Source organism: Chenopodium album, chromosome 15 (assembly GCF_948465745.1).
Source record: "Chenopodium album chromosome 15, dcCheAlbu1.1, whole genome shotgun sequence".
NCBI lineage: Eukaryota > Viridiplantae > Streptophyta > Magnoliopsida > Caryophyllales > Amaranthaceae > Chenopodium > Chenopodium album.
The window spans coordinates 19,473,559-19,483,018 of NC_137848.1; positions in this window are offsets into that span (position 1 = coordinate 19,473,559).

Sequence of the window (9,460 nt, forward strand, 5' to 3'; positions counted from 1 at the left end):
ATATAATTTAGGGATGGAGGGAGTATTAAAAAGAGAAAAAGTAAGTAATGATTTTTTGGGTATATGCGTATTTAGTATGAGAAAGATAAAAAGTAAGTAATGATTATGGGTTATTTTTAGAAACAGACACGAAATTATGGGACGGATGGAGTATATTAATGATTAGGTCTTCGACCTAGCCCTTGTCGATCTCAAGATCTCGAAAATTCGAATTCGAGATTGGGGCGAATTCGGTTTAGTTCCAAATTATAATATGTGGCATCGCTCGGACCCAAAAAACTAGTTATAAATTACAAAATGTTAATATTACCAAAAGTGGTAGTGCTACTCAAACTTTTTGTGTGTGAGATGAATAAAGAGAAAGAGCTGATAAAAAAACGACTCGGAATAAGGAGATGAAGAGGGAGAAACAAAGAAGGAGAGGGAGGAAGATTAGAGGCCGAGTTGAACAAGAAGTGTTGAGATCTAGGATTCTTAGTAAGGGGTTGATTTTGGGTGTGAAATTCATCGGATCTTTGGACTAAATGAGTTGAGTAACTGTCTGGGTAGTTGAGGCGGAGAGCTTCAGTTTCTCTTCTTTTGAACATTGAAAGTTCTTTAGTGGCTAAAATTGTAAATAAAAAGCAAAATCATCAATATTTTATCATTCTTTTGCTGTTGACTTACCCTTCCCCTCCCCCTCCCCTTATCTTTCTTCCTCCTTTTACCTTCTTCTTTGCTTTCTCAACAATGGTGGATTATTTGCCACGATCTCATACAACGACCCAACACCACAACAAATGTTGCCAAATTTAATAAAAACCTTAAGGAAAAAAAGGAAAATAAAGGGCATTGTTAACCCTAAAGGATAGGTGTTTTTCATTTTTCTTGTGAGCTTTCCCTCTGCCATTGAAGTTGATATATACTAGATTAAGTAATGGAAAAATTGTCAAGAATAATACGACCTTTCAACTGTCTTCCAAAAATAAAACAAGCTTTTGATTATTGCGGAATAAAACAACCTTTGATATGCATTTGCTGAAAATAGGACGTAAACGGTTGGTAACTTGTTTAATAGGTTTATTAGGACACGTGTTGCTTTGTAATTAGTCGGTTGTTTTTTATTTTTATTTTTACAATTTTCTTTTAAAAAAGTTGATTTTAATTTTTTTTTTTAAAAAACACCCTTAACAGCGCTGTCAAACCAAGCTAAGCCATTGCCGTCAACTACCACCACCACTACATCCCCCACCAATAGCGAAACCCCTAGACATCACTACCATCGTCACCGGAAACCTCCATAGTATCCTTAATGAAACCGCAGCCCGCCCTCACCCCCTCCCTCCACAATATGTATCCCCACCTTAGCCCCTAGCTGCCCGACTGAAACCACCACCACATCTATTCCATAGATTCCGAAACCCCCTACTCCACCACAATATCACCACCCTACCTTAGCCCTCTAGAGCCCCAAAACCTCTACCCCATCTTTGGCGGAGCCCTAAAAGTTTAAACTCGCCCTCCACCATTGTTAAAATCACTCAAAACATGTCAAGTTCGGGGTCGGGGTGGGGGAGAGCAGGGTGGGGGTTGTTTAGAGAGAAGAAAGGGTCGGATTGGAGTCGAGGTAGGGGTGGGGGAGGCGCTGACCGCTTGTGGATGACAAAGGAAGGAGTTTGAGGAGGAAGGAGGTTGGGGGGGGGGGGGGAGGAAGTGCGTGCTGCACTGTTGAACGGGGGATGGGGAAGGGATTTTTTTTTTAATTAATTCATTATTATTAAAAGAAAATTTTTAAAATTAAAAAATCTCAAATAATCACAACGCGACAAGTGTCCGAGTTAACCTAAGAAACAGGTCGCCGGTTATCTATCCTATTTATAGCAGATGTATATCAAAGGTTGTTTTATTCCGAAATAATCAAAGGGTTGTTTTATTTTTGGAAGACCGTTGAAAGGTCGTATTATTTTTGACAATTTTTCCTTAAGTAATTGACATTCGATAATTAATGGTACATTAGATTGTGAAATTGAAATTGGATGATTAATTAACTGGGCATTTGACAATTAAATTCGATGATGAAAAATAGGAAAAATGAAAACTAATAAACTCTATCTTCCATAAACAATCCCACCTTTTGATTATTCCCAAACAATCCCACCTTTCACTCCTATTTTCCACTAAAAATCCATTTTACATGTTACCTCTTCTACTGGTTAACCTCTTCTCTTTCAATCCCAAAAGTGTTTCTTCTCTAACGAATTTTTCCAGAAAATCGAAGGAGCCATTTTTTTTTTCCAAACCTTTCAGCCAAAAAAAAAAAAAAACTACTTTCACTCTTATTCATTTAAGACAAAGGTCGCAAAGGTTATAACTTTGAAGGTGGATGATTGCTTTGACAAAGGTTTTAGAGTGACTAGTTAAAGGTAATTCGAGAAACCCTAATTATCTAACTCTGACGAAGTTAAGTAATTGGAAGAATTGAGTGTCGTAGAATGCTCTCTAGAATTTGTATTTACCTTAGAGTGATTTTGCATGTTATTATGAGTTATGTATGTTTAAAAATCTTCCATGGGGGAAATTTTAAAATGGACAAAAATGGTTTCTGGGTTTATTTTGGAGGGCAGTATAGAACATACGTATTATATTGATCCTGATGAGCTGTGTTTGTTTTATATTAAGGAATTTGTTGCTAAATGTGGTGATTATACTTAAATTCACAAACTTTATTATTTGCTTCTTAGACTTGAGTTTGGGGATGGGTTGAGGGATGTTTATATTGTTGATGAGTTCAAAGAAATGGGTATAATAATGGTGAAGAGCAAAATGGTAAACTTATATGTGGTTCATGATGGTGTTGAGCTTGGATTCCTTGCCTCTGTCCATCAATCCCAAACCGGATCCATTACTCAGCCTACTATTGCCCTTATTGACAAATCACATGAGCCCAATAGGCCCAAAAAATTGACTCCCAGAAGGCCTACTAGATTGACCCAGGAATCGTGTGCAGTACCTGAAAAGATCCCTTTGTTTGACAAAAATAAAAATAAAGCAGTAGCTGCACTGGTCCCCACTCTAAGAACAAACAAACAACTGAAACCGGCTCCTAGGTCTAGTACTGAGCCATGTACTTCTATCCCATCAAAACCCCTTAGAACAGAAAACCCTAGTCAAACAAAAGTACCCCAAATTCAAACGGCAAACACATATGCAAACTTATTCCACATTCATTAGATCTGATATTCCTGATGATTATGATTGGGATTCCCATTCCCATAGATACCTTGCTGTATGAAGTAGATGTTGATGGAGAAGATGATAAAGATGAGGATTATGTGTTGAAAGATGATTTACACTGGGATTTTGATTTAGATGAGTTTGAGGAAGATGATTTCATTAATCAGAGAGGTGAGTATGATGAGGAGGATTGGTTTGGTGATTATGAAATATATTAGGATAACTTTAAAGTTGATGGGGAAGAGGGTGAGAATAATGATATTGAGCTATTAAAAGATCATGAGGTGTTTGATATTGATCGATACCAGTGATGATGAGTAAAGGGTAGTCGGGGAAAGAGTTAAAGGTTTCAATTGTAGTATAGCACAATTAACACAGAAACTTCAAGTAGAGGTTGGTAAGGGTAACTTGTCTGCATAGCAGGAGAGGAACACAACATTTCGGAGTAGTAAACAGGAGGGCTATTATTCAGAATATGAGGAATCTATCATGAAATCCACACACCTAGAGGAAGTGATGAAGAGGAAATAATATAGCAAAGGAAAAGTAGGATAGAGCTACTTATAGGGCCCGAGACAGACTTCAGAGTATTTAGTGGAAGGTGGGTCATAGATTCGCAACTAGAGCCAACTTCACGCAAGATGTAGCTAAGTTTGCAATTTTTTAAGGTAGAAACCTAACTATTGTTTTAACTAATATGAGTAGGCAGCAAAGAATAGGTGTGAGGTGCAGTGAAGGGTGTCCATTTAGACGATATGCATCTTGGGATTCTAGGAGAGGTTCTTTTGTAGTGAAAATAGTGATGGGAGACCATACTTGCATCGAAAATATGGAGAACAAGAACAAGCAATTGAAAGACACATGATTGGCTGAGCAATTGCTAGACGTGTTCAAGGCAAGACCTCCTTGGCCAGCTAAAGAGATTATTGAAACTATGAGGAGAGCTTACAGGTTGATAGCTAGTGAATAAAGATTTTTCCTACAAGGTTAAGTTCCATGCTCACAAGAAGCTGCATGGCTCTATGAGAGAACATTATGATGGGAAAGTGGGTAGGTATCTAGAAGCTTTGAAAAGGTCAAGTCCAAACACACACTTGAACTTAGTCACATTTATATAAAGAAAACAAACCCCCTCAATGTATTAGAGGTTGTATGCTTGTTTTGAGGGAGTTCTAAAAGGTTTCAGGAAGGGTGCATAAAATGTGTAGATACATGCTTCTTAATATCATTTCTAGGGGGGTAGTTGATGTCTGCTGTTGGGAGAGATGATCAAATCAATCACCTATCCTCATTCATCATATGTATACATTAAATAACGATACAACAATCACAAATCACACAATTTTTATTTCCCGTCTAATTTCATGAAATTGAAGGGACACTAGCTACGTTACTAAAAAATTACTAACACAAATCATGAGTAATTTATTGAAGCTACCTTACTGATCACATATAAGGGGATTAAACAATCAAATAATAACTAACACAAATGTTTACAAGTGATAAATTACATATAATCAAACAATTTACAAAATAATAACAAATTAAGATCACCAAAATTAAAATAATGCAATAAATTCAATTCAATCAACACCCCTATCTATTAGCAGCATAATCTATTCCATCATATTTCAATTTTGATCAACGTCAACAACTATACCTAACTTCGTTACAAATAAAACAATAAAGATAATATGCGCGGATTGATGAGTGTCATAAATGACACTCATTTGATGAGTTTTTAGGTTGTTTTTACCTTCTTTTCATAGCTTTCTTTCTTAATAAATGCTTACATTTATGCATTTTCTCTTTAATTTCCTTTTTCTCTCTTATTTTGTGTTTTTATGGGTTTTCTAGTGTTTTTCCCTTTTACTTGTTCCTTTTCTTTGTTTGTAGGTTTAAGGCGAAGCTCGATACCCTTCACGATGATTCTCCGGGTTGGAAGTGGCCTTTTGGTGCTAAGCTTTAGCTCATGGAAGCTAATGGAGCAAGTGATGGCTAACTCCAAGACTAAGTAGTTTCGCTCGCATGCTGCGCTCACAAGAAAAAATATGGTGTTCAACCCACCGTCAAGTCCATTTGAATCTACCATGCCTAGTGTTGATCATGAAGAGCGCACAATCCACATGAAGCTCGCACTGAAGGAAGTCCCCTGCTTCAGCAGCGCGGGCGCGCAAGGAAAATGCGCGGGTGCGAAGGAATAAACCGCCTTGACACGACAGGCACCGCTGTGACACGGCAGGTATCATTGCGACACGACAGGAAATGACGCGTCACGGCATAAACCACTGTGACACGGCAGCATCCAGCGCGCCACGGTAGCTGCGCCGCGCCACATCTACTTCAAATTACGCGGGCGCGCATCATTCTTACGCGGGCGCGCACCTTTGGGATATGTTTCCGTACCCTATTCATTACGGGCGTGTATGATGAAGTGAGGGTGCTCCCAGTTTCGTCTATTCCGGGATTTTTGCCTCATTTACTTTGTATATAAATAGCCCTTCGTCTTATTTCTTCTTGAGGGAATTCATTATGCAATTTTTGGTCTCATATTCTTAGCTTTGTTGAGAGTTTGTTTCTCTAGTTTAGGGTTAGTTTCGGAGTAGATTTAGAGAAAGAAAGTGAGAGATTTCATTGGTGATTTGAGAGATTGATGATTCAAGGTGATAATTGTATTGAAGATCTCCATAATCAATCAATGAGGATTTCTAACTCTATCTCATCTTATTGCTTTGTTTATTTCATGTTTGTTTGATTTGGTTTTGATGATTGAATCTTGATTAGTGTAGTTGTTCTTCATATTTGTTGAATCTTGATTTCATTTAATTGCTTTGATTTGATGACGATTCTTGAGTAGTTGCTTTGCTAGGGATTAGGCAAAACTTGTATGATTGATTGATTGTGATTAATTTGGGAATTATGTTGATTGATTGTTGAGATTAAAGTGATTAATGTAAGTTTGCATGTGTGTAGTTTGATTAGGCCTTGAAAACTACGCTAGATTGCATTGTAATTTCTAATGACATGAACCATTGATTTAAGGATTGCAATTGTTGATTGGTTTGGATTGTGATTCTCCTAGTTTGTTATTTGTAGAGAACCCTAGTTTAACGATTAGGAGATAGCTCTTTGATTTCAATTGATTGCTCTTATCATTAGTCTTCACAACCATTGATTAACATGTTCTTCCCAAGTTGTTGCAATTGTCATGATTACTTGTTGATCCCTATTCCCCAGTGTTCCATTTGTTTGATTCTTTGTTTTCGTAGTTGAGTAGTGTTACCTCTTCACCTTCGACTTCGACCTAGCTTAGGCGCACAATTGAAAGAACTTGAACATAACCGTTCCTAGGGGTTCGACCCTTGACTTACCTCTATACTTGTATTTAGGTTGGTTAAGTGATTATAAATTTTGTTTGACACTAGGGAGGATTAGTCAACGACCTAGTTTTCCCATCACATATAGCATCGCATAATTACACATTAATCACCAAGCATAGATCTCCAAATTGGGGGACCATGCGTGTAGCGGGCGGGCCAACTAGTAACAATAAAAAAACACACTAAAACTCGACGTAATATGTCGAGTTTCAAAGATTTACGTCTAAATGGTTATCACATGGAAACTATAAATGCAAATAAGGTGTATATGTATCTTGTCAAATGAAAATCTAGTAATACAAGATTCTTGAAAAATTAGAAGCATACTCCTCAGGATTATACTTTACTTATATCATTCCAATAGAAACATATCTGGTGTCAAACCACAAGGTAGACAACCAGGAAATATTTAATACGTAGTATATGACATGACTGCTTGGGCCATCATGGAAAAAGCATGATGATAAAGATCATTAAAAGTTCAACTGCACATCCGTTAAATACAATATGGATTCCACAATCAAATGAACTTCACTATAAAAAGCTTGTTCACTTGGCAAACTGATCATTTGAAAGGAATGGTGTCCTTCGAACAAGCATATTATTCCAATAGAGGGTTCGGAGCTGTTGAAAAGCTATTATTCAGTAAGTTCAAGTGATTGGAATGCCTAGGTGGAGGCCGCTTTCGATCAGTAATATTAATGCATAATTAATATTACAACTTAATCTTGACTGAACCCTTCGAGTCACACCTAAGCAACTAACGATCCGATGCGACGAATTAATTCAAAAGGAATTAATGAACAAAGACGTCGAATTCCGAGCTTAGAGCGTCGGAACCGAATCTCAAAAGTCGAGCCAAAATTTAGGAATTGGCGAGACGGGAAAATTCTTCAAGTAACAAGTAAAACCCTAGCCACACGAAGACTAGGGAAGCGCGCCACGTGGCAGTACGCCATGTGGCAGCACAAGTGGCAGTCACCAAGTGGCACCACGCCAAGGTGGCGGCGTGCCACGTGGCAGAGCGCCACGTTGGCAGCCACCAAGTGGCAGCACGCCACGTTGGCAATGCCATGTGGCAACGGGCCGCGGACCGGGGTGACGAGTCATGGACGCGGGCCAAAGGGTGGCGGCCTAACCGAACACAACTTTGGGCTCAAGATTGGGTACCACATTGTTAGCTCACAATGCATGTGAGTTTCCTTGGGGAGCAAGTGAGGAAGTGGCCCTCACCTAACCATGTGACACTTGTTACTTTGTTATTCCTTGGTTTATTTAACTAAGGATTGAATTCAACATTCTTTCTGTGTGTGATATTTTTGTGAAAAAGTCCCACAGTGAAAGATGAGTGGAATTCACAAGGAAGCACTCCTTATAAATAGCCAAGGTATGCCTTGGGATTGTTCACTTGAGTAAGAGCTCAATTAGACATCTCCACTTGAGAGAAAACCTATAAGCTCATTAATTACTCGGGTAGTCTTTTTGGTCGGTCTTGGCTTACCTCCAAGTAGTAGACCGGTCGGGTCGAGTTGTGGGTGGACTTCATTGGAGGTCCTTGCCCTTTGTGAGCCTCGGCTCTCTCAAGTAAGAGCTCCATCCGATTGAGCGAAGCACGCTACAAGGGTAATTTAGTCTTTTCTCTATTCTTTTTATTTATGCATTTTGTTATATTAATTGTTAGTTTGTTCTTGGGCTCAGGTTTTATTTTCGCGGTGTGTCGGACTCATCGAAACCCAACAGCGGTATCGGAGCCTTGCTCATTTATTTTTATAACAAATAATTTTCAAGGTGTTTTAAATGATTTATTTTTCTGGTTTATGTTGCTAATTAGATTAGTAGCTCAGTTTAATTAATTTTAATCCCGTTTTAAAGCTGATTATGGCCCCGAACCCAGATTTTTGCCCAAAAATAGTGAATTTTGGGTGAAAAAGGCGTTCTGGAAATGTTTTCACTCTTTAAGGACTGTGTTTTAGGCCAAAATCTAACCAAAAATGCCTTTTTTGAGGGATTTTTCGTTTTGACGAAAAATTTTAAGTCTTTGTAATCTTGAATCTTAATGGCATATTTATGGTGATTATGTATATGGTTCTTTCCTTAATGTTTCTGCTTTTTTGAACCTCTTTAAGCATGGTTACTTGGTAGTAATTAATGCTTGAAAGATTGGTTAAAATTTTCACATAATTGCAAATCCATTGCATTAAGTTTGAAAAATTTATTCTTTGAGGCTTCTAAGTACTAAAGACCCAATCTTTAATTGTTTTAAGTGGTTGGAGCTTTGAGTTACTAAATTCCATGAATTTTTGGTTGAACTTTTGATTTAATCATGTATTAAGTTGATTGGAATCATAAAGTTTGAATCTTGTGATAGAAATTTCATTTATCTTCATATTGGAACACTACTACATTTTTGATCTATTGCAACCCTCAAATCCGTTGCATTAGGCGTCAAAATCCGTGGCATTAGGCCTAATGCAACGGCCATGTACCGTGGCATCTGATGGCGTTGCAGTAGGTCTAATGCAATGACATATGACACCTAATGCACGACACTAATGATCCGTTGCATTAGATCAACACTTGATGCAACGGGAACATTATTGCCGTGGCATTAGCTATAATACCTAATGTCACGGTTTCATATACCTAATGCCACGGTTCCCTATACCCTAATGCCAATAATAATAACAAATATTATAAAAATAATTATAATAATAATAATACAATTATAATTAGATTTTTTACAAAAAATAATCAGAATTTATTAATAAAAATTAAAAGTTTGTACATTGTTACCTATAAAAAAAAAATTACAAAATGAAATTATCACTAGTTAAACTAAGAAAAAAAACAATTAAAACTTTAAAACT